Source organism: Cannabis sativa, chromosome 7 (assembly GCF_029168945.1).
Source record: "Cannabis sativa cultivar Pink pepper isolate KNU-18-1 chromosome 7, ASM2916894v1, whole genome shotgun sequence".
NCBI lineage: Eukaryota > Viridiplantae > Streptophyta > Magnoliopsida > Rosales > Cannabaceae > Cannabis > Cannabis sativa.
The window spans coordinates 23,383,041-23,409,964 of record NC_083607.1 but is presented as its reverse complement, the minus strand read 5'-3'; positions in this window follow the sequence as shown (position 1 = coordinate 23,409,964).

Sequence of the window (26,924 nt, the reverse complement as noted above, 5' to 3'; positions counted from 1 at the left end):
CTTATTAATATAGATCAGAAATAACATTTAATGTTGAATGGTTCACATGATTTATTTCATGATTATATGTACATAATGTATAAATTCATCTGAAACCCTTTTCACATACTTGATCCTGTTTATTGTGCCGTCAACACATTGGAAAGTAAACATGACTATGTGAATAAAGTTTCCTAGATTTATCAAACATAGGGTTTTACTGATATGATAATCTACAACAGAGTTTACTTGCATTTGGAGAAGTGCTATGTTCTTTCCAGAGCATTGGTTAAAGTAAAGCTCAGGTTGGATGCATGGAGTATGCATCGGAAGGGACCGATATTGAACTTTGACTTAGATTTATTAAACTTACCGTAATATCTATTCAAGTCAATATCGCATAGTTAATCCTAGATCAAATGATCTTAATCCTGATATGATTAGGCTCAATCTCGAGAGGCTATTCGTGTTCTTTGATTTGTTAGTTAAGCCTACTTTTAGGTCAGGGTGATACGTACATTTTAGGAACACGATAGTGCAATTGAGTGGGAGCGCTATCATAAACATGGAATCTATAGCTTCTATCTGGCGAATAGTAAGCAAAGGATGATCTCCTTCGAGCTTGACCAAACGAACATAAATGGTGGAGTACTCATTTCACATAAGCTAAAATATCATTTATACGGGGTCAAGTGTTTTAAGGAATAAATACATTGTAGGGTGTAACGGTAATTTAATCCCTTTACAGTGTAGATCATTCATATAGAGGATCAGTGATCAAATTAGGATTATAACAATGGATAACTAATGATGTCTCTATATGGTGGAACATATAGAGCATTCTATATAACTGAGAGTGCAATTCTAAGTTCTATGCGTGGGTTCAACGAAGAATTAATAAGTTAGTGAATTTTAGTGCTAAATTCTTAATCTACTTATTGGAAGCTCGGTGATATAGACCCATGGTCCCCGCACTAGTTGAGATAATGTTTCTTGTAAGACTCATGTAATTGGTTTTGATTAATCAATTATAATTCTCAATTTAGACTATGTCTATTTGTGAATTTTTCACTAAGTAAGGGCGAAATTGTAAAGAAAAAGTTTTAGGGGCATATTTGTTAATTATGATACTTTGTATGGTTCAATTAATAAATATGATAAATGACAATATTATTTAATAATTATTTATAGTTATTAAATAGTTAGAATTGACCTTTAAATGGTTGAATTAGAAAATTAGCGTTTTTGAGAAAATCAGATGCAGAAAAGATAAAACTGCAAAATTGCAAAAAGTGAGGCCCAAATCCACCTTGCATGGCCGGCCACTTTTGTAGGGTTTTTCCCTCTGATATTTTCATTATTTTAATGCCAAATAATTCAAACTTAACCCTAGTGGAATGCTATAAATAGATAGTGAAGGCTTCAGGAAAATTAAACACTTTTCTTCTGACACTTCTGATTCAGAAAAAACTGAGCCTTCTCTCTCCCTATCTTTGGCCGAACCCACTCTCTCTCTCTCTTCCTCTTGAATTTCGAAATCCTTAGTATATGAGTAGTGCCCACACACAGCAAGTGATACCTCAATCATAGTGAGGAAGATCGTGAAGAAAGACTTTCAGCAAGAAGGAGTTTCAGCATCAAAGATTCAGAGAAAGAGATCCAGGTTCAGATATTGATAATGCTCTGCTACAGAAAGGAATCAAGGGCTAGATATCTGAACGGAAGGAGTCATTATATTCCGCTACACCCAATGTAAGGTTTCCTAAACTTTATATGTGTTTATTTCATCGTTTTAGAAAGTTCATATTTAGGGTGTTAATAAACATACTTGTGAGTAGATCGAAGATCCTCGTAAAATAATTCCAACAACTGGCCTCAGAGCCATGGTAATTGATTTACTTGCAAGAAATTTGGACTTTAAAACGATTGTTTGTTTGTTTTTGGATGGTATCATGTTGTATTGAGTGTTATTTGATGATTGATTGATGTTTGTAAATTTTCGTGAAAAATAATTGCGATTCTGTTTCTGGAATTATTTTTATTGGATAGTATGGAAAAAATTAAGCAAGTTACTTTCTTACAGAACTCAATTTCGATTTAATTTGAATTAGTTATGATTTTTTGAAGATTCAAAAAAAATCGGAGCTGTGCTGAAATTTTCCTGCGATCGCAAAAACTGTCCGTACAGGTCACAATTTTTCCGTTTTTCTTCGTTTTTTCATGCTTTTTCATGGAATTAACTTCCGATTTTTTGTGTAGTTCTGTATTTATACTATTACTATTCCTAATTCAATTCTAATTATCATTTTGAATTAATTTAATATTTTTTAAATTTAATTCAAGATATTAGTGTACTTTGAATTTGAAAATAGTTAGTATCTATCTTTTTGCTTAATAATCTATCTTATTTTTAAATTTGATTATATCTTATCTTATTTTTAAATTTAAGGTCAGATTTTAATATTTTAAATTAATTTTTTTTAAATAATTTGACCTTATTTAAATTTAAAATAAGATAACAATAATCATGTAATTTTAAATAGATGTAAGATATTTTGCTAACTTTTAAATTTTGTTATTTTATTTATTTAAATTACATTTAAAATCTGAAAAAGATATTCATTTATCTTTTTTTAATTTTTTATTTAATTTTTATTTATAAAATAACATTTAATTTTTAAAAGTAGTTAGCAAATTTTGAAATGATATTTAGGTTGGTTGAAACCTAATTTTTTAAAATTGTAGGTTTAATTTTAAATTTAATTTTTTTTTAAAATTTTGAATATTTCAAATTTTATTTTAAATTTTCGAAAATAAATATTTTATTTAATTAATTAATTATTTCGAAATTAATTATTTAATTTAAAATTAAATAAATCCTACATCCAACTATCCAGCTAACCTTGTTGCAGGAGTATGTATTTTAGCTTGTTTGTAAGTTTTTAAAACCTATTATTACTTGATTGCAAATAGCCATGGTTACTTTTTGCCAGATCTAATGATCTGATGGCTCCCTTGGTCAAGTTAATAATTTGTAACAGGTATATTTACAATCTTCTTTCATCTGTGTATGACCTAGCAACATGAGAGGACCCATCCAAAGTGTGCCTGTGTGAGCCTATGTGTTTAATTTTAATATAGATGCATATAGGTTGCTGCTGCTAAAATAAATTATCATAGTTCTTGATAGAATTTATTTAGGCCCATTTAGTATTTGGGCCTATTCAATTAATAACAATTGTTCTTATTAAGGTTAAATTCCTCTCTTTTGGGCCTTGTGTGAGAGTTGGGAGCCATAGAAGTGGGTACGACATACTGAACCCAGCACCCCCTCACATGAATCACCCCAATTGTGAATGCCCATTTGCCTGATTTGAATAACTGTACAAGGTTAATTAAACTAGTTTAACCTAATAAAATTGATTAGCAACATAATTAATTTCATTTATTTTGGAATTAATTTAAGAAAATTATAGTTTAAAGAATTTTTTATTCTAAGCTAAACTATATGTATTTTCTTGTATTTAATTAAATATAGAATTATAACCATCTAGATTCTTTCTGGAGCTTAATTTAAATTTTTCATTAAATATTCCTATTTGAGTTGATATTCTACAACTAACCAACTTAAATCACATTTGCTAATCGAAGCATCGTTGGATTCTTATTTAAACAACGAAATTATCCTAATTCCTCTTAGCTTATTCATTTCGAATTAGCTTCAAAACATATCATTGGATGAATGGTCTATAAATCATTTCATGTCATTCTATATTTTCTCTTAAGAAATTAAATGACGCATATGATTATAATCCCGAAATTCTATTCCCAATTGATATAAATCCTCAATCTTAGAAATCTCCTACTTGTATGGACAAATCAGACTTAGAGTTGAATTAGTAGTGGTGGTCCAAGATAGAATTACTCATTATATTTGGTCTAAATTTAAGTCTTTGACTTTAATTTTAGATTCCAAACAGAAATTTTCTTATATTTCTAATTCCAGAATACAATACAGTTACACTTTCTCAAGTGTTTAATATCCATCTTCTATTAATGGATTCAAATTGTATGGAATTTGAGTTAGGTATTCTGTGACCAGGATCCACTTGCAGTATTCTAAGAACTCTTTAATGTAACTAATTCTATGTCATCAAAAGACACTACCATTTTTTTTAATCTATGGCATTTGTATCTTGTTCATAGTGGATTTGACAAGATCAATCTCTGCAAAGAGTTAATATGCCTATATCCAGTGAAAGTAAGTTCATCTCATTCGCAGATGGATGCACATTCAGGGGTGGATATGAGTTTTTCGTTGTATTCTTAAAACAATAACTCTAGATTATACCTTAAGCAAAGAAATTTGAAATGTTTAAAATTTCATTAATTTCTAGCAATGGTTAAAACCATTAAGGTAAGTGGTTAAAGATCTTGCGAACTGATAGGGGTGGAGAAATAGTTAGTAGATATGCGGTTCAAAGATCATTAAATTGATTTTTGAATTATATCCAAACTTACCTCCCCAGAAATTTCGAGTTGCATGTTGATGATTAGTTACTAGTCGTTGCCTAATTCCTTCTATGGTACTACAATTTCAGAATGATGTAATGGTTGTATACTTAATGTAAATCATTACTAGATTCATGGATGTCCTAATCAAAATCTTAAGAAAAGCTAGAACTGTTAACCATGGTTTGTTAGCTGTTCTAAGTGATTAGGGGTGGACCATCCCATAGTCAATAGATAAGAAAGTGTTTGTTCAAACAAATACTACTTTTCTAAGATAATGACTAAGTCTGAAAACAAGTAGTAAATAAAGGAGATATTTTTCTTGATTCCAAAAGTGTTCTATCATCTTATATATAACATATGATGATCCCACTGCCTCTGTTGTCTTGTCACAACCGAAGAGATCAATACCATTTAGTTTTCTTCGACATAATTCACGGTACCTTGTCGTAGTGGGAGAGTTTCTAGGAACTCACCTTCTTATGACTTGGGAGACACTAGTGATTAATATCCATTGTGAGTTTAAACAAATAATGGATTGTCAAGATAAGAAACTAAGAAGAAAAGCCAATAGAACTATGGTTTAATCCATTCACATGGAATAACCTAAAGTTTTCTATTACAAGGACATAAAAGGAAATTTTAGTTAATAAGTCTATTCTATGGACTTAACAAACTTCCTGTTCCTAGTATTATAGGTTTGAGTTTATCTAAACCTATGGCTTGTGGTATACCTGGTATTTACTTACTCTAATGCAAGCAACTTACTTTAGTAAGATGCTGAAGCATTTTCTTTCTAATGGCAATCTATAGAAGCTTCACAACTTCTTAGGCATAGATTTTATTTATCTAAGGAAAAGTCTCAAGTTTTCTAGAAAAGATAAAGCCATGAAAGAATTTCTTATATCAACAGTGAGAGGTCTTAGATATGCTTTTGTATGCCTTATACCAGACACCTGCTGTTGAGTGGGAGTAATGAGTAGGTATCAGATTAATCCAGGAGAAGAACATTGGAAGGCAATCAAGTAAATCCTAAGATTAAGAAGAGGAACTATATGTTAGTCTATAAGGGTGTGTTTAAAACTCTTAGACTACACCATATCAGATTTCAAAATTTGCCTTTGTGCTAGTAAATCTTTCTGATAAGATGGTGATTACTCTGGGGGTGGAATAGTGATTTTCGAGAAGTGTAAAAACCTATCTGAAGTCTCTAGGTCTACCAGAAAGGGAATGAATGTTAAAGCTGCAGGAAAGGTACTTATTCAGTCTAAGGAAAGTTCTATACATCTTTGGCACCATTCCAAATTGCCTTAAACTACTAGTGTTAATTTCCTGATTAACCCAAAGTAGTTGCCAAAGATATAGAATCCAGTATCCCAAGAGAGTAGACATATAGAGAGGAATTTCACATTATCAATGATTTTGTGATTAAGGAAGAATAATGGTGGAGAAAAGGTTGTGGTTAATTCAACCTTTCAGATCCTATTACGAGGAGTTTACTACTACTACACTTGATTTTTATATCAAGGTGTTGAGATTATTTGAAACGTACTTTTTGTTTTATATTAGTGCAAGTGGGAGTTTGTTGGGTTTTATGCCCTGAATAAAACTCATTTCAATATAATCAGATTTACTTATTAATATAGATCAGAAATAACATTTAATGTTGCATGGTTCACATGATTTATTTCATGATTATATGTACATAATGTATAAATTCATCTGAAACCCTTTTCACATACTTGATCCTGTTTATTGTGCCGTCAACACATTGGAAAGTAAACATGACTATGTGAATAAAGTTTCCTAGATTTATCAGACATAGGGTTTTACTGATATGATAATCTACAACAGAGTTTACTTGCATTTGGAGAAGTGCTATGTTCTTTCCAGAGCATTGGTTAAAGTAAAGCTCAGGTTGGATTCATGGAGTATGCATCGGAAGGGACCGATATTGAACTTTGACTTAGATTTATTAAACTTACCGTAATATCTATTCAAGTCAATATCGCCTAGTTGATCCTAGATCAAATGATCTTAATCCTGATATGATTAGGCTCAATCTCGAGAGGCTATTCGTGTTCTTTGATTTGTTAGTTAAGCCTACTTTTAGGTCAGGGTGATATGTACATTTTGGGAACACGGTAGTGCAATTGAGTGGGAGCGCTATCATAAACATGAAATCTATAGCTTCTATCTGGCGAATAGTAAGCAAAGGATGATCTCCTTCCAGCTTGACCAAACGAACATAAATGGTGGAGTACTCATTTCACATAAGCTGAAATATCATTTATACGGGGTCAAGTGTTTTAAGGAATAAATACATTATAGGGTGTAACGGTAATTTAATCCCTTTACAGTGTAGATCATTCATATAGAGGATCAGTGATCAAATTAGGATTATAACAATGGATAACTAATGATGTGTCTGTTGGATATTATTTTACCAGGATCTTAGATCTACTCACAAGTATGTTTATTAACATCCTAAATATGAACTTTCTAAAACGATAAATTAAACACATATAAAGTTTAAGAAACCTTACATTGGGTGCAGCGGAATTATAATGACTCCTTCCGTTCAGATCTCTAACCCTTGATTCCTTTACGTAGCGAGTATTATCAAGATCTGAACCTGGATCTTCTTCTCTGAATCCTTGATGCTGAATCTCCTTTGCTGTTGATCTTTCTTCACAATCTTCCTCACTATGATTGAGGTATTGCTTGATGTGTGTGGGCACTACTCTAATCACTAAGAGAGGTTTGAAATATTGAGAAAGAAAAGAGAGAGAGAGTGGCGGCTAGAGAAGAGAGTGGAGGCTCAGGTTTTTCTGATTCAGAAAGTGTAATTTTCCTGAAGCCTTCACTATCTATTTATAGCATTCCTCTAGGGTTTGATTTGAATTATATGGCATTAAAATAATGAAAAAATCATTTAAAAAAGATAACATAAGTGGCCGGCCCTAGGCTAGGTGGACTGGGCCTTGATTTTTGCAATTTTGCAATTTTACCACTTTTGTATCTGATTTTCTCAAAAATGCCAATTTCCTAATTCAATCATTTAAATGCCAATTCTAACTATTTAATAACTATAAATAATTATTAAATAATATTGTCATTTATCATATTTATTAATTGCACCATACAGAGTATCATAATTAACAAATATGCCCCTGTTAACTCTTTCTTTACAATTTCGCCCTTACTTAGTGAAAATTTCACAAATAGACATAGTCTAATTTGTGAATTATAATTGATTAATCAAAACCAATTACATGAGTCTTACAAACAATATTATCTCAACTAGTGGGGGGACCATGGGTCTATATAACCGAGCTTCCAATAAGTAGATCAAGAATTTAGCACTAAAATTCACTAACTTATTAATTCTTCGTTGAATCCACGCATAGAACTTAGAATTGCACTCTCAGTATATAGAATGCTCTATATGTTCCACCATATAGACACATCATTAGTTATCCATTGTTATAATCCTAATTTGATCAATGATCCTCTATATGAATGATCTACATAGTAAAGGGATTAAATTACCGTAACACCCTACCATGTATTTTATCCTTAAAACACTTGACCCCGTATAAATGATATTTCAGCTTATGTGAAATGAGATCTCCACCATTTATTTTCGTTTGGCCAAGCTCGAAGGAAATCATCCTTTGCTTACTATTTGCCAGATAGAAGCTATAGATTCCATGTTTATGCTAGCGCTCCCACTCAATTGCACTACCGTGTTCCCAAAATGTACGTATCACCCTGACCTAAAAGTAGGCTTAACTAACAAATCAAAGAACACGAATAGCCTTTCAAGATTGAGCCTAATCATAACAGGATTAAGATCATTTGATCTAGGATCAACTTGGCGATATTGACTTGAATAGATTTTACGGTAACTTTAATTAAATCTAATTCAAAGTTCAATATCGGTCCCTTCCGATGCATACTCCATGCATCCAACCTGAGCTTTACTTTAACCAATGTTGGAAAGAACATAGTATTTCTCCAAATACAAGTAAACTCTTGTTGTAGATTATCATATCAGTAAAAACCCTGTGTCTGATAAATCTAGGAAACTTTATTCACATAGTCATGTTTACTTTCCAATGTGATGACATCACAATAAACATGATCAAGTATGTGAAAAGGGTTTAAGATGAATTTATAAATCAATTAGACAAGCAATTGATAAAGTGAGCCAAAACATACACAAATGAATGAAAAATACTTCTGTTTCTTTATTGATGTTGAATAAAATAGATTACATTGAAATGGAGTTTTATTTAGGGCATAAAACCTAACAAACTCCCACTTGCACTAATATAAAACTAATTAGTACATATCAATTAATCCTAAATTCTGACGGTGCTTTTCAAAGGTCATCACGGCCAAGACTTTGGTAAATGGATCAGCTAGGTTGTCCTCTGTGTCAACTTTCTCAACTAGTACGTCCCCTCTTGCCACGTATTCTCTGATAATGTGATACTTCCTTTCAATGTGTTTGCTTCTCTTGTGGCTTCGAGGTTCTTTGCTGTTTGCTATTGCTCCATTGTTATCACAGAGTAGTACCAGAGGCTTTTCCATTCCAGGAACAACTCCTATGCTTTGGTGAAGAACTTTCTTAGCCGGACAAGTTCTTTTGCGGCTTCCCGTCGCTATGTATTCGGCTTCCATAGTTGAGTCCGATATTGCGGTTTGTTTAGCACTTCTCCAAACCACCGCTCCACCCCCAAGAGTAAACACCATCCCGGATGTTGATTTCCGTCTTCAAGACTTGCTCGGAAATCCGAATCAGTGTAGCCTATGGGATTTAAAGCACCACCCTTGTAGACTAACACAAGATTCCTTGTACTCTTTAAGTATTTCAGAATATACTTAATCGCATTCCAATGTTCTTGTCTGGATTAGACCGATACTCGCTCACGATTCCAACAAAGCATAACAAATGTCGTGTCTAGTGCATAACATTGCATACATTAGACTTCCAAGCTGAGAGGCATAGGGAATTTTCGCCATGTCCTCTATCTCGAGGATCGGTGGATCGTTCCTTAGATAGACGAATACCATATCTAGAAGGCATGTTTGCCCCATTAGTGTTGCTCATGGAGAATCTCTCTAAGACTTTGTCTATGTAGGTCGTTTGAGAGAGAGCAAGAGATCCGTTCTTCCGGTTTCTTATAATCCGAATACCAAGAACATAGGTCGCTTCACCCAAATCTTTCATATCGAATTGAGTGTTGAGCCATTCCTTAATGTGAGTCATTTTCTTGACATTGTTTCCAATGATCAAAATGTCATCAACATAAAGGACCGGGAATACTACTATTTGGTCTTCCTTGAGTTGGTAAACACAAGGTTCATCTTCATTCGAAGAAAGCCGTAGGTTTTGATGATTTCATCAAACCTCTTGTTCCATGAGCGAGAAGCTTGCTTAAGTCCATAGATAGACTGTTTAACTTGCAAACTTTCTTTTCTTGCCCGGGAAGAACATAACCTTCGGTTGCTCCATATAGATGGTTTCTTCAAGTACCCCATTAAGGAAGGCGGTCTTGACATCCATTTGCCGCATTTCATAATCGAAAGCAAGCGGCTATGGAGAGAAGAATTCGGATGGATTTGAGCATGGCAACGGGACTAAAAGTTTCCTCATAGTCCACGCCTTCTCTTTGGGTATAACCCTTGGCTACAAGTCTAGCTTTGAAAGTTTCGACTTCGCCTCCGGCTCCTCTTTTCTTCTTGTAAACCCACTTGCATCCTATCGGATGATAGTCGTCGAGTGCGTCTACATATTCCCGGACTTTGTTCTTTTTCATGGAATCCATTTCGAATCCATTCCGCCGACCATCGTTTCCGTTGCGGACTAGCCATTGCCTGTTTGTAGGTTAATGGATCGTCATCAATACCGTCACCTACGACCATATTGATTTCACCATCCAAGCCATAACGAGCAGGTTTTGTTGAAACTCTCCCACTACGACGAGGTATGGTTGTCTTCCGAACGTAAACTTTAGTAGTAGATTTCTCGGTTGTTCAACCGAGGGAGTGGGATCGTCTTCTTCACGAGTGGAAGAGGACGGAACATTGGAAGGACTTATATCTGATAGCAATTCCTCTAGAACAACTTTACTTTTCGGTTTGTAGTCTTTAATATAGTTCTCTTCAAGGAAAGTAGCATTTGTAGAAACAAACACTTTATTATCCTTGTGACTATAAAATAGTCCACCCCTAGTCTCTTTAGAATTTCCAACAAACATGCATACTTCGGTACGTGATTCAAGTTTGCCTTCTTTCTTTCTTAAGACATGAGCATGGCACCCCCAAATTCTGTAATGGCGCAAACTAGGTGTTCGACCATTCCAAAGTTCGACGGTGTCTTAGTGGATCGCTTTAGATGGAACAACATTTAAAATGTCATTTGCCATCCGTATAGCATATCCCCGTAAGGACGTAGACGAGTTGAATAACTCAGCATAGACCTAACCATTTCCAAAAGAGTGCGATTTCTTCTTTACGCAACTCCATTTTGTTGTGCGATGGGCGGGGCGTGTATTGGGATTCAATTCCAAGTTCAATTAAATGATCTTTGAACTGCATATCCATATATTCTCCACCCCTATCAGTTCGCAAGATCTTTAATGATTTACCTAATTGGTTTTGGGCCAAAGCATGAAATTCTTGAAACTTTTCAAACGTTTCGGATTTCTTTGCATTAGGTAAAGAAAACTATATCTAGAGAAATCGTCAATGAAAGTGACAAAATACTCATAACCACCTCGGGCTTTGACATTCAAAGGTCCGCGTACATCGGAATGCACTAACCCTAGAGGGATTTTGGCACGCTCTCCCTTTGCGAGAAAGAACGTTTAGTCATTTTTCCTTCTAGGCGGGACTCGCATGCGGCGGTTCACCTAGGACGACATTTTTCAATGGACCGTCTTTGGTGAGCCTATTGAGTCTATCAAAGCCTATATGACCTAAACGTAAATGCCATAGATAAGTTTGATCATCATTATCAATCTCTTTTCTTTTTAGGTTTCTAGGTCTAGCTACACTGAAAAGTTCACTATTTAGTGAGATTTGAGTACTCGGTCTTAAAACATAAAGCCCTTGTTCCATTTTAGCAACACATATTTGAAATCCATTACGAGAAATTGAACAATTTGTACTCGAAAAATTCAATATATAAGATTGTGTTTGCAAACATGAGACACTAATCAAGTTTCTACTAAAGTTTGGAATAAATAAAACATTTTCTAAAATTAAAAATCTTTGTTGAAACTTGATGCGGGCTTTTCCTCTAGCTTTGACCGATACTAATTCGCCATTGCCAACTTTAAGCTGTAACTCTCCTGGAAGTAGATTTTCCCAAGTTTCAAGCAACTGCAGTGAAGAACATACATGGTTAGTAGACCCAGAATCAACAATCCAGATGGATTTGTCGTTCTCTAAAACACATGATTCAAAGACAAAAGCATTACCTTCGTTTGAATTGTTTAGAAGCACGGGACATCGTTCTTCATGATGACCCTTTCCATTACAATTCGAACATAGAAGATTATGTCTGATAATTGTACTTGAAGAAGCAGTTTCGCTAGATCCTTCATACCTAGTCCTTTTCCTTCGATTATTGATTGCAAATCCAGGGGGACCCATTGCAATCAAGTTCCGTTCATGGGCTCGTAATTCTGTTTCGAGCTTGTCCATGTCGGAGGAGTTAGAATTGTTGATCATATAAGAGATAACAAATTCATTATACTCCGGAGGAAGACTATTATGGATAAGTTGGACCCATTGTTCTCTTGATAAATCAATTCCCAGTAGATTTGCCTTTTGGAACTTCAGATTCATCATCAACAGGTGCGAGTTAATGCAACTACCAGGATGCATTTTCACACTATAGAGTTCTTTTGCTAAGATAGTAACTAAGAGAGGATCGGGGGGTGGGTTATTCATAATGACACTACAACACATCAATAAAACAGAAGTAAGGTTTTGGCTCATAAATTCATACACAATTTAGAAAATAACAAGTAATTACATATGTTATAGAAATACTAAATCTAACATAGTTTATTTTCCAAGGTATTTCAACAAACTGATACAGTGTCCCGTTTAGGCGAGAGTCAAAGCATCATTCATTGAATAGAGTTGTCAGCTCATCTAAAATGATAAACATTCTAGCAACCTTTTATTCGATCAAGATTTGAATTCAGCGTTGTCCCGTTTAGGCGAGAGTCAAGGCAATTCTATCTTATGAGCTTCCACCATTGTTTCATAACTTGCAAGTCAAGTATGGTCGCCACCATTAGGGTGATCTATACCATACAAAACACTTACAAACTACTTATCATGCGAGGTTAAACGGTGCGAAATTGCTAATGAACGTTCCTCCATTAGGGAGGATTACTCACTAAAACAAACGCGGTGTAAAACCCACAATGGAGATTGAATGTCTCTTGATTAAAAGCTCATTATTTAAAAAAAATAATATATGTATTTTGTATAATCATTTAAATTCGATATTATAATAATGAAAAATTACAAACTAAAGTTGGTTTAAATAAAATCAACTTTAATTAATTTTTAATTATTATTTAAATTTGAATAAATTCAAATAAATATCGAATAAGTTCCATAATATAGTAATGAAAAATTAAAAATCAAAATTGATTTAAATAAAAAATCAACTTTAATTAATTTTCAATTATTAATTAAATTCAAAAAAAAAATTTGAATTTTAAATGGAACAAATTTGAAAATATCTTGTTTAAGTTGTTTTAGAAAGAATCTAAAAAATCAACTTAAATATCTTTCAAATCAGATTTAATTAAATTCAAAATTAAGTTGTAACCACTTAATTTTGTAGATATTTTAAGTTAATATTCAAAAAAGATATTAACCTAATAATATCTAAGATATTCCATTTTAAGTTAATATTTAAAAATATCAACTTAAAAAATATCTAAAGAATCTTAATAACCAATTCCTAAAATTCCTCAACTTAATTTTAAAATTTTGAATTCAAAAGATATTCAAATTTAAGTTGGTTAGTTATGGATAACTAAATATCAACTTAAATAGGAATATTTAATGAAAAATTTAAAATAAGTTCCAGAAAGAATCTAGATGGTTATAATTCATATTTAATTAAATACAAGAAAATACATATAGTTTAGCTTAGAATATTAAATTCTTTAAACTATGATTTTCTAAATTAATTTCAAAATAAATGAAATTAATTATGTTGCTAATTCAATTTTAATTAGGTTAAACTAGTGTAATTAACCTAGTACAATCATTCAAATCAGGCAAATGGGCCTTCACAATTGGGGTAGTTTGTGTGAGGGGGTGCTGGGTTCAGTATGTCGTACCCACTTCTATGGCTCCCAACTCTCACACAAGGCCCAAAAGAGAGGAATTTAACCTTAATAAGAACAACCGTTATTAATTGAATAGGCCCAAAAACTAAATGGGCCTAAATAAATCCTATCAAGAATTATGATAATTTATTTTAGCAACATTAACCTATATGCATCTATAATAAAATTAAACACATAGGCTCACACAGGCACACTTTGGATGGGTCCTATCATGTTGCTAGGTCATACACAGATGAAAGAAGATTGTAAATTATACCTGTTACAAATTATTATCTTGACCAAGGGAGCCATCAGATCATTAGATCTGGCAAAAGGTAACCATGGCTATTTGCAATCAAGTAATAATAGGTTTTGAAAACTTACACATAAGTTAAAACACATACTCCTGCAACAGGGTTAGCTGGATAGTTGGAAGTAGGATTTATTTAATTTTTTTTTATTTAAATAAATTTCGAATAAATAAATAATTAAATAAATAAAAATTAATATTTAAAAAAAATAATTTCGGAATTAAAAAAAATTTCGAAAATTTAAAAAAAAAATTAAAATTAAACCTACTTTTTATCTTATATCTATTTAAAATTACATGATTATAAATATCTTATTTTAAATAAGGTCAAAATATCTAAAAAGATTTAAAAAAAAATCTTAAAAGATAAGATATTTTTAAATATCTTAAAAGATAAGATATTTTAAAATATCTTAAAAGATTTTATAAATATCTTAAAAGATATTTTTAAAAATATCTTAAAAGATATTATAAATATCTCAAAAGATATTATAAATATCTAAAAAATCTGACCTTAAATTTAAAAAAAATATAATCAAATTTAAAAATAAGATAGGTTTTTAAGCAAAAAGATAATTACTAATTCTATTCGAATTCAAATTACACTAATATCTTGAATTAATTTAAAAAAAATTAAATTAATTCAAAATGATAATTAGAATTGAATTAGGAATAGTATTAGTATATATACAAAACCATACAAAAATTTGGAAGTTAATTCCATGAAAAGGTATGAAAAATTTGAAGAAAAGGGAAAAAAACCGAAACTGTACGGACAGTTCTGCGATCGCAGAAAATATCAAAGACAAATTTCCCCGATTTTGTCAAATCTTCAAAAAATCATAACTAATTCAAATAAAATCCAAATTGAGTTCTGTAAAAGGCTAACTTGCTTAATTTTTTCCATACTATCCAATAAAAATAATTACAGAATCGAAATCACAATTATTTATCACGAAAATTTCACAAACATCAATCATTCATCAAATAACACTCAATACAACATGATACCATCCAAAGAACATACAAACAATCGTTTTAAAGTCCAAATTTCATGTAAGTAAATCAATTACCATGGCTCTGAGGCCAGTTGTTGGATATTCTTTTACCAGGATCTTAGATCTACTTACAAGTATGTTTATTAACATCCTAAATATGAACTTTCTAAAACGATAAATTAAACACATATAAAGTTTAAGAAACCTTACATTGGGTGCAGCGGAATTATAATGACTCCTTCCGTTCAGATCTCTAACCCTTGATTCCTTTCTGTAGCGTAGCATTATCAAGATCCGAACCCGGATCTTCTTCTACGAATCCTTGATGCCGAATCTCCTTTCTTTGTTGATCTTTCTTCACGATCTTCCTCACTATGATTGAGGTATTGCTTGATGTGTGTGGGCACTACTCTAATCACTAAGAGAGGTTCGAAATATTGAGAAAGAAAAGAGAGAGAGAGTGGCGGCTAGAGAAGAGAGTGGAGGCTCGTGTTTTTCGATTCAGAAAGTGTAATTTTCCTGAAGCCTTCACTATCTATTTATAGCATTCCTCTAGGGTTTGATTTGAATTATATGGCATTAAAATAATGAAAAAATCATTTAAAAAAGATAACATAAGTGGCCGGCCCTAGGCTAGGTGGACTGGGCCTTGATTTTTGCAATTTTGCAATTTTACCACTTTTGTATCTGATTTTCTCAAAAATGCCAATTTCCTAATTCAATCATTTAAATGCCAATTCTAACTATTTAATAACTATAAATAATTATTAAATAATATTGTCATTTATCATATTTATTAATTGCACCATACAAAGTATCATAATTAACAAATATGCCCCTGTTAACTCTTTCTTTACAATTTCGCCCTTACTTAGTGAAAATTTCACAAATAGACATAGTCTAATTTGTGAATTATAATTGATTAATCAAAACCAATTACATGAGTCTTACAAACAATATTATCTCAACTAGTGGGGGGACCATGGGTCTATATATCTGAGCTTCCAATAAGTAGATCAAGAATTTAGCACTAAAATTCACTAACTTATTAATTCTTCGTTGAATCCACGCATAGAACTTAGAATTGCACTCTCAGTATATAGAATGCTCTATATGTTCCACCATATAGACACATCATTAGTTATCCATTGTTATAATCCTAATTTGATCAATGATCCTCTATATGAATGATCTACATAGTAAAGGGATTAAATTACCGTAACACCCTACCATGTATTTTATCCTTAAAACACTTGACCCCGTATAAATGATATTTCAGCTTATGTGAAATGAGATCTCCACCATTTATTTTCGTTTGGCCAAGCTCGAAGGAAATCATCCTTTGCTTACTATTTGCCAGATAGAAGCTATAGATTCCATGTTTATGCTAGCGCTCCCACTCAATTGCACTACCGTGTTCCCAAAATGTACGTATCACCCTGACCTAAAAGTAGGCTTAACTAACAAATCAAAGAACACGAATAGCCTTTCAAGATTGAGCCTAATCATAACAGGATTAAGATCATTTGATCTAGGATCAACTTGGCGATATTGACTTGAATAGATTTTACGGTAACTTTAATTAAATCTAATTCAAAGTTCAATATCGGTCCCTTCCGATGCATACTCCATGCATCCAACCTGAGCTTTACTTTAACCAATGTTCTGGAAAGAACATAGTATTTCTCCAAATACAAGTAAACTCTTGTTGTAGATTATCATATCAGTAAAAACCCTGTGTCTGATAAATCTAGGAAACTTTATTCACATAGTCATGTTTACTTTCCAATGTGATGACAGCACAATAAACATGATCAAGTATGTGAAAAGGGTTTAAGATGAATTTATAAATCAATTAGACAAGCAATTGATAAAGTGAGCCAAAACATACACAAATGAATGAAAAATACTTCTGTTTCTTTATTGATGTTGAATAAAATAGATTACATTGAAATGGAGTTTTATTTAGGGCATAAAACCTAACAAACTCCCACTTGCACTAATATAAAACTAATTAGTACATATCAATTAATCCTAAATTCTGACGGTGCTTTTCAAAGGCTGTCACGGCCAAGACTTTGGTAAATGGATCAGCTAGGTTGTCCTCTGTGTCAACTTTCTCAACTAGTACGTCCCCTCTTGCCACGTATTCTCTGATAATGTGATACTTCCTTTCAATGTGTTTGCTTCTCTTGTGGCTTCGAGGTTCTTTCTTTGTTTGCTATTGCTCCATTGTTATCACGAGTAGTACCGCAGGCTTTTCCATTCCGGGAACAACTCCTATCTTTGGTGAAGAACTTTCTTAGCCGGACAAGTTCTTTTGCGGCTTTCTTTCGCTATGTATTCAGCTTCCATAGTTGAGTCCGATATTGCGGTTTGTTTAGCACTTCTCCAAACCACTGCTCCACCCCCAAGAGTAAACACCATCCCAGATGTTGATTTCCTGTCTTCAAGACTTGCCTGGAAATCTGAATCAGTGTAGCCTATGGGATTTAAAGCACCACCCTTGTAGACTAACACAAGATTCCTTGTACTCTTTAAGTATTTCAGAATATACTTAACTGCATTCCAATGTTCTTGTCCTGGATTAGACTGATACCTGCTCACGATTCCAACAGCATAACAAATGTCAGGTCTAGTGCATAACATTGCATACATTAGACTTCCAACTGCAGAGGCATAGGGAATTTTCGCCATGTCCTCTATCTCTTGAGGATCGATCGGATCGTTCCTTAGATAGACGAATACCATATCTAGAAGGCATGTTTGCCCCATTAGTGTTGCTCATGGAGAATCTCTCTAAGACGTTGTCTATGTAGGGCGTTTGAGAGAGAGCAAGAGATCCGTTCTTCGGTTTCTTATAATCTGAATACCAAGAACATAGGCTGCTTCACCCAAATCTTTCATATCGAATTGAGTGTTGAGCCATTCCTTAATGTGAGTCATTTTCTTGACATTGTTTCCAATGATCAAAATGTCATCAACATAAAGGACCAGGAATACTACTATTTGGTCTTCCTTGAGTTGGTAAACACAAGGTTCATCTTCATTCTGAAGAAAGCCGTAGGTTTTGATGATTTCATCAAACCTCTTGTTCCATGAGCGAGAAGCTTGCTTAAGTCCATAGATAGACCTGTTTAACTTGCAAACTTTCTTTTCTTGCCCAGGAAGAACATAACCTTCTGGTTGCTCCATATAGATGGTTTCTTCAAGTACCCCATTAAGGAAGGCGATCTTGACATCCATTTGCCAGATTTCATAATCGAAAGCGGCGGCTATGGAGAGAAGAATTCGGATGGATTTGAGCATGGCAACGGGACTAAAAGTTTCCTCATAGTCCACGCCTTCTCTTTGGGTATAACCCTTGGCTACAAGTCTAGCTTTGAAAGTTTCGACTTCGCCTCCAGCTCCTCTTTTCTTCTTGTAAACCCACTTGCATCCTATCGGATGATAGTCGTCCGGTGCGTCTACATATTCCCAGACTTTGTTCTTTTTCATGGAATCCATTTCTGAATCCATTCCGGCTGACCATCGTTTCCGTTGCGGACTAGCCATTGCCTGTTTATAGGTTAATGGATCGTCATCAATACCGTCACCTACGACCATATTGATTTCACCATCCAAGCCATAACGAGCAGGTTTTGTTGAAACTCTCCCACTACGACGAGGTATGGTTGTCTTACGAACGTAAACTTTAGTAGTAGATTTCGCCTTGTTCAACTGAGGGAGTGGGATCGTCTTCTTCACGAGTGGAAGAGGACGGAACATTGGAAGGACTTATATCTGATAGCAATTCCTCTAGAACAACTTTACTTTTCGGTTTGTAGTCTTTAATATAGTTCTCTTCAAGGAAAGTAGCATTTGTAGAAACAAACACTTTATTATCCTTGTGACTATAAAATAGTCCACCCCTAGTCTCTTTAGAATTTCCAACAAACATGCATACTTCGGTACGTGATTCAAGTTTGCCTTCTTTCTTTCTTAAGACATGAGCAGGGCACCCCCAAATTCTGTAATGGCGCAAACTAGGTGTTCGACCATTCCAAAGTTCGACGGGTGTCTTAGTGGATCGCTTTAGATGGAACAACATTTAAAATGTCATTTGCCATCTGTATAGCATATCCCCAGAAGGACGTAGACAGAGTTGAATAACTCAGCATAGACCTAACCATTTCCAAAAGAGTGCGATTTCTTCTTTCTGCAACTCCATTTTGTTGTGGAGTAGCTGGGGCAGTGTATTGGGATTCAATTCCAAGTTCAATTAAATGATCTTTGAACTGCATATCCATATATTCTCCACCCCTATCAGTTCGCAAGATCTTTAATGATTTACCTAATTGGTTTTGGGCCAAAGCATGAAATTCTTGAAACTTTTCAAACGTTTCAGATTTCTTTTGCATTAGGTAAAGAAAACTATATCTAGAGAAATCGTCAATGAAAGTGACAAAATACTCATAACCACCTCGGGCTTTGACATTCAAAGGTCCGCAGACATCGGAATGCACTAACCCTAGAGGGATTTTGGCACGCTCTCCCTTTGCAGAGAAAGAACGTTTAGTCATTTTTCCTTCTAGGCAGGACTCGCATACTGACAGTTCACCTAGGACGACATTTTTCAATGGACCGTCTTTGGTGAGCCTATTGAGTCTATCAAAGCCTATATGACCTAAACGTAAATGCCATAGATAAGTTTGATCATCATTATCAATCTCTTTTCTTTTTAGGTTTCTAGGTCTAGCTACACTGAAAAGTTCACTATTTAGTGAGATTTGAGTACTCGGTCTTAAAACATAAAGCCCTTGTTCCATTTTAGCAACACATATTTGAAATCCATTACGAGAAATTGAACAATTTGTACTCGAAAAATTCAATATATAAGATTGTGTTTGCAAACATGAGACACTAATCAAGTTTCTACTAAAGTTTGGAATAAATAAAACATTTTCTAAAATTAAAAATCTTTGTTGAAACTTGATGCGGGCTTTTCCTCTAGCTTTGACCGATACTAATTCGCCATTGCCAACTTTAAGCTGTAACTCTCCTGGAAGTAGATTTTCCCAAGTTTCAAGCAACTGCAGTGAAGAACATACATGGTTAGTAGACCCAGAATCAACAATCCAGATGGATTTGTCGTTCTCTAAAACACATGATTCAAAGACAAAAGCATTACCTTCGTTTGAATTGTTTAGAAGCCTGGGACATCGTTCTTCATGATGACCCTTTCCATTACAATTCGAACATAGAAGATTATGTCTGATAATTGTACTTGAAGAAGCAGTTTCGCTAGATCCTTCATACCTAGTCCTTTTCCTTCGATTATTGATTGCAAACCCAGGGGGACCCATTGCAATCAAGTTCCGTTCATGGGCTCGTAATTCTGTTTCGAGCTTGTCCATGTCGGAGGAGTTAGAATTGTTGATCATATAAGAGATAACAAATTCATTATACTCCGGAGGAAGACTATTATGGATAAGTTGGACCCATTGTTCTCTTGATAAATCAATTCCCAGTAGATTTGCCTTTTGGAACTTCAGATTCATCATCAACAGGTGCGAGTTAATGCAACTACCAGGATGCATTTTCACACTATAGAGTTCTTTTGCTAAGATAGTAACTAAGAGAGGATCGGGGGGTGGGTTATTCATAATGACACTACAACACATCAATAAAACAGAAGTAAGGTTTTGGCTCATAAATTCATACACAATTTAGAAAATAACAAGTAATTACATATGTTATAGAAATACTAAATCTAACATAGTTTATTTTCCAAGGTATTTCAACAAACTGATACAGTGTCCCGTTTAGGCGAGAGTCAAAGCATCATTCATTGAATAGAGTTGTCAGCTCATCTAAAATGATAAACATTCTAGCAACCTTTTATTCGATCAAGATTTGAATTCAGCGTTGTCCCGTTTAGGCGAGAGTCAAGGCAATTCTATCTTATGAGCTTCCACCATTGTTTCATAACTTGCAAGTCAAGTATGGTCGCCACCATTAGGGTGATCTATACCATACAAAACACTTACAAACTACTTATCATGCGAGGTTAAACGGTGCGAAATTTCTAAATTAATTTCAAAATAAATGAAATTAATTATGTTGCTAATTCAATTTTAATTAGGTTAAACTAGTGTAATTAACCTAGTACAGTCATTCAAATCAGGCAAATGGGCCTTCACAATTGGGGTAGTTTGTGTGAGGGGGTGCTGGGTTCAGTATGTCGTACCCACTTCTATGGCTCCCAACTCTCACACAAGGCCCAAAAGAGAGGAATTTAACCTTAATAAGAACAACCGTTATTAATTGAATAGGCCCAAAAACTAAATGGGCCTAAATAAATCCTATCAAGAATTATGATAATTTATTTTAGCAACATTAACCTATATGCATCTATAATAAAATTAAACACATAGGCTCACACATGCACACTTTGGATGGGTCCTATCATGTTGCTAGGTCATACACAGATGAAAGAAGATTGTAAATTATACCTGTTACAAATTATTATCTTGACCAAGGGAGCCATCAGATCATTAGATCTGGCAAAAGGTAACCATGGCTATTTGCAATCAAGTAATAATAGGTTTTGAAAACTTACACATAAGTTAAAACACATACTCCTGCAACAGGGTTAGCTGGATAGTTGGAAGTAGGATTTATTTAATTTTTTTTTTATTTAAATAAATTTCGAATAAATAAATAATTAAATAAATAAAAATTAATATTTAAAAAAAATAATTTCGGAATTAAAAAAAATTTCGAAAATTTAAAAAAAAATTTAAAATTAAACCTACTTTTTATCTTATATCTATTTAAAATTACATGATTATAAATATCTTATTTTAAATAAGGTCAAAATATCTAAAAAGATTTAAAAAAAAATCTTAAAAGATAAGATATTTTTAAATATCTTAAAAGATAAGATATTTTAAAATATCTTAAAAGATTTTATAAATATCTTAAAAGATATTTTTAAAAATATCTTAAAAGATATTATAAATATCTCAAAAGATATTATAAATATCTAAAAAATCTGACCTTAAATTTAAAAAAAATATAATCAAATTTAAAAATAAGATAGGTTTTTAAGCAAAAAGATAATTACTAATTCTATTCGAATTCAAATTACACTAATATCTTGAATTAATTTAAAAAAAAATTAAATTAATTCAAAATGATAATTAGAATTGAATTAGGAATAGTATTAGTATATATACAAAACCATACAAAAATTTGGAAGTTAATTCCATGAAAAGGTATGAAAAATTTGAAGAAAAGGGAAAAAAACCGAAACTGTACGGACAGTTCTGCGATCGCAGAAAATATCAGCACAGCCCCGATTTTGTCAAATCTTCAAAAAATCATAACTAATTCAAATAAAATCCAAATTGAGTTCTGTAAAAGGCTAACTTGCTTAATTTTTTCCATACTATCCAATAAAAATAATTACAGAATCGAAATCACAATTATTTATCACGAAAATTTCACAAACATCAATCATTCATCAAATAACACTCAATACAACATGATACCATCCAAAGAACATACAAACAATCGTTTTAAAGTCCAAATTTCATGTAAGTAAATCAATTACCATGGCTCTGAGGCCAGTTGTTGGATATTATTTTACCAGGATCTTAGATCTACTCACAAGTATGTTTATTAACATCCTAAATATGAACTTTCTAAAACGATAAATTAAACACATATAAAGTTTAAGAAACCTTACATTGGGTGCAGCGGAATTATAATGACTCCTTCCGTTCAGATCTCTAACCCTTGATTCCTTTCTGTAGCAGAGTATTATCAAGATCTGAACCTGGATCTTCTTCTCTGAATCCTTGATGCTGAATCTCCTTTGCTGTTGATCTTTCTTCACAATCTTCCTCACTATGATTGAGGTATTGCTTGATGTGTGTGGGCACTACTCTAATCACTAAGAGAGGTTCGAAATATTGAGAAAGAAAAGAGAGAGAGAGTGGCGGCTAGAGAAGAGAGTGGAGGCTCAGGTTTTTCTGATTCAGAAAGTGTAATTTTCCTGAAGCCTTCACTATCTATTTATAGCATTCCTCTAGGGTTTGATTTGAATTATATGGCATTAAAATAATGAAAAAATCATTTAAGAAAGATAACATAAGTGGCCGGCCCTAGGCTAGGTGGACTGGGCCTTGATTTTTACAATTTTGCAATTTTACCACTTTTGTATCTGATTTTCTCAAAAATGCCAATTTCCTAATTCAATCATTTAAATGCCAATTCTAACTATTTAATAACTATAAATAATTATTAAATAATATTGTCATTTATCATATTTATTAATTGCACCATACAAAGTATCATAATTAACAAATATGCCCCTGTTAACTCTTTCTTTACAATTTCGCCCTTACTTAGTGAAAATTTCACAAATAGACATAGTCTAATTTGTGAATTATAATTGATTAATCAAAACCAATTACATGAGTCTTACAAACAATATTATCTCAACTAGTGGGGGGACCATGGGTCTATATAACTGAGCTTCCAATAAGTAGATCAAGAATTTAGCACTAAAATTCACTAACTTATTAATTCTTCGTTGAATCCACGCATAGAACTTAGAATTGCACTCTCAGTATATAGAATGCTCTATATGTTCCACCATATAGACACATCATTAGTTATCCATTGTTATAATCCTAATTTGATCAATGATCCTCTATATGAATGATCTACATAGTAAAGGGATTAAATTACCGTAACACCCTACCATGTATTTTATCCTTAAAACACTTGACCCCGTATAAATGATATTTCAGCTTATGTGAAATGAGATCTCCACCATTTATTTTCGTTTGGCCAAGCTCGAAGGAAATCATCCTTTGCTTACTATTTGCCAGATAGAAGCTATAGATTCCATGTTTATGCTAGCGCTCCCACTCAATTGCACTACCGTGTTCCCAAAATGTACGTATCACCCTGACCTAAAAGTAGGCTTAACTAACAAATCAAAGAACACGAATAGCCTTTCAAGATTGAGCCTAATCATAACAGGATTAAGATCATTTGATCTAGGATCAACTTGGCGATATTGACTTGAATAGATTTTACGGTAACTTTAATTAAATCTAATTCAAAGTTCAATATCGGTCCCTTCCGATGCATACTCCATGCATCCAACTTGAGCTTTACTTTAACCAATGTTCTGGAAAGAACATAGTATTTCTCCAAATACAAGTAAACTCTTGTTGTAGATTATCATATCAGTAAAAACCCTGTGTCTGATAAATCTAGGAAACTTTATTCACATAGTCATGTTTACTTTCCAATGTGATGACAGCACAATAAACATGATCAAGTATGTGAAAAGGGTTTAAGATGAATTTATAAATCAATTAGACAAGCAATTGATAAAGTGAGCCAAAACATACACAAATGAATGAAAAATACTTCTGTTTCTTTATTGATGTTGAATAAAATAGATTACATTGAAATGGAGTTTTATTTAGGGCATAAAACCTAACAGTGTCTATATGGTTGAACATATAGAGCATTCTATATAACTGAGAGTGCAATTCTAAGTTCTATGCGTGGATTCAACGAAGAATTAATAAGTTAGTGAATTTTAGTGCTAAATTCTTGATCTACTTATTGGAAGCTCGGTTATATAGACCCATGGTCCCCGCACTAGTTGAGATAATATTGCTTGTAAGACTCATGGAATTGGTTTTGATTAATCAATTATAATTCTCAATTTAGACTATGTCTATTTGTGAATTTTTCACTAAGGGTGAAATTGTAAAGAAAGAGTTTTAGGGGCATATTTGTTAATTATGATGCTTTGTATGGTTCAATTAATAAATATGATAAATGACAATATTATTTAATAATTATTTATAGTTATTAAATAGTTAGAATTGGCATTTAAATGGTTGAATTAGAAAATTGGCGTTTTTGAGAAAATCAGATGCAGAAAAGATAAAACTGCAAAATTGCAAAAAGTGAGGCCCAAATTCACCTTGCATGGCCGACCACTTTTGTAGGGTTTTTCCCTCTGATATTTTCATTATTTTAATGCCAAATAATTCAAACCTAACCCTAGTGGAATGCTATAAATAGATAGTGAAGGCTTCAGGAAAATTAAACACTTTTCTTCTGACACTTCTGATTCAGAAAAAATTGAGCCTTCTCTCTCCCTATCTTTGGCCGAACCCACTCTCTCTCTCTCTTCCTCTTGAATTTCGAAATCCTTAGTGTATGAGTAGTGCCCACACACAGCAAGTGATACCTCAATCATAGTGAGGAAGATCGTGAAGAAAGACTTTCAGCAAGAAGGAGTTTCAGCATCAAAGATTCAGAGAAAGAGATCCAGGTTCAGATATTGATAATGCTCTTCTTAATAATTGTATCAAGGGCTAGATATCTGAACGGAAGGAGTCATTATATTCCGCTGCACCCAATGTAAGGTTTCCTAAACTTTATATGTGTTTATTTCATCGTTTTAGAAAGTTCATATTTAGGGTGTTAATAAACATACTTGTGAGTAGATCTAAGATCCTGGTAAAATAATTTCAACAGTAACCTCATGGCAACTCTAAATTTTCCTTGCCCTTATCTGCTCCACATAGCATTCGTGAGTCACAAGGACTCAACAAGAATGCAGTAATAATTGTAAAGGAATATCTAGGGTTTCCTACCAAACCTTGATGTAAAAGTTCACTAAAAGGAAACTTATATTTTGGCTCTAAAAAAATACCATATCATAGAGCTCGTCTCAAGCTTTGAAACGGTATATAGAACGTCCAAAACAGACACTCGAATAAAAAGTTATGGCCAAAATACGAAATTCGACTTTCCAAAAACTGACAAAATGGAATTCTTGTTAGTACATCTGGAATTCCGGTTCTCAACAGCCAAGAAGACGATTTTCCTCATATTTAAACACTCCAAACTAGCTTCAAACCTAACCAAATCATTCCAAACTTCACAGGACATATATATATATATAAACCATAATCCTTACTTAACTGAAATAAAAATCGAGCCCTTAAACGGAAAACGTCATTAAAGCTCGGACCTAATAGCTTTAAAAAATTACAAATAAATTTTTATCTCAAATCCACCTCAAATTCAACAACTAAATATCGGAACTAGTCCCATGACTACACGAGAATAATTCTATAAGGTCAAAACTTTTATAACTATTTTAATTTACAAAACCCCTATACGAAACTAATTATCTTATACTAAAAACTGAATTAAACCTGAAAAAACGTGTTTTTGCAAATGTCAGTTGTATATAAGAAAATATAAAAACTGGATGCGTTTACACAAGCAGAAAGTAATTCTGCTACAGCAAAACGGAACAGGCAGAATATAGAATATTTGCAGAAAAATAAATAACTTGACACAAGAGATTTATACGTGGTATCAGTGTTCTCACGAACACTCCTAGTCCACGGGGCCACGCCCAGAGAAAGAAATCAATTAATAAAGTATCAAAATTACAAAGACAATTGACTTAAACAAGTTTAGACTCCCTCTAAAGTATTGCCACAATCCTTTGTAATCCACTTTATGAATCTGACTTCTTGAAACACCTTCAAGCCCGAACTCCCTTCGTCTTTGAAGTGTGAGTGCTTACTTCCTCCCGAAGTAAGGCTTCAACAAGTCTTCTCCCGAAGACCAAGTGCTTACTTCCTCCTGAAGTAAGGCTTTACCAAGTCTTCTCCCGAAGACCAATCTCTTGTTCAGTCAAGTAGTTCTTCA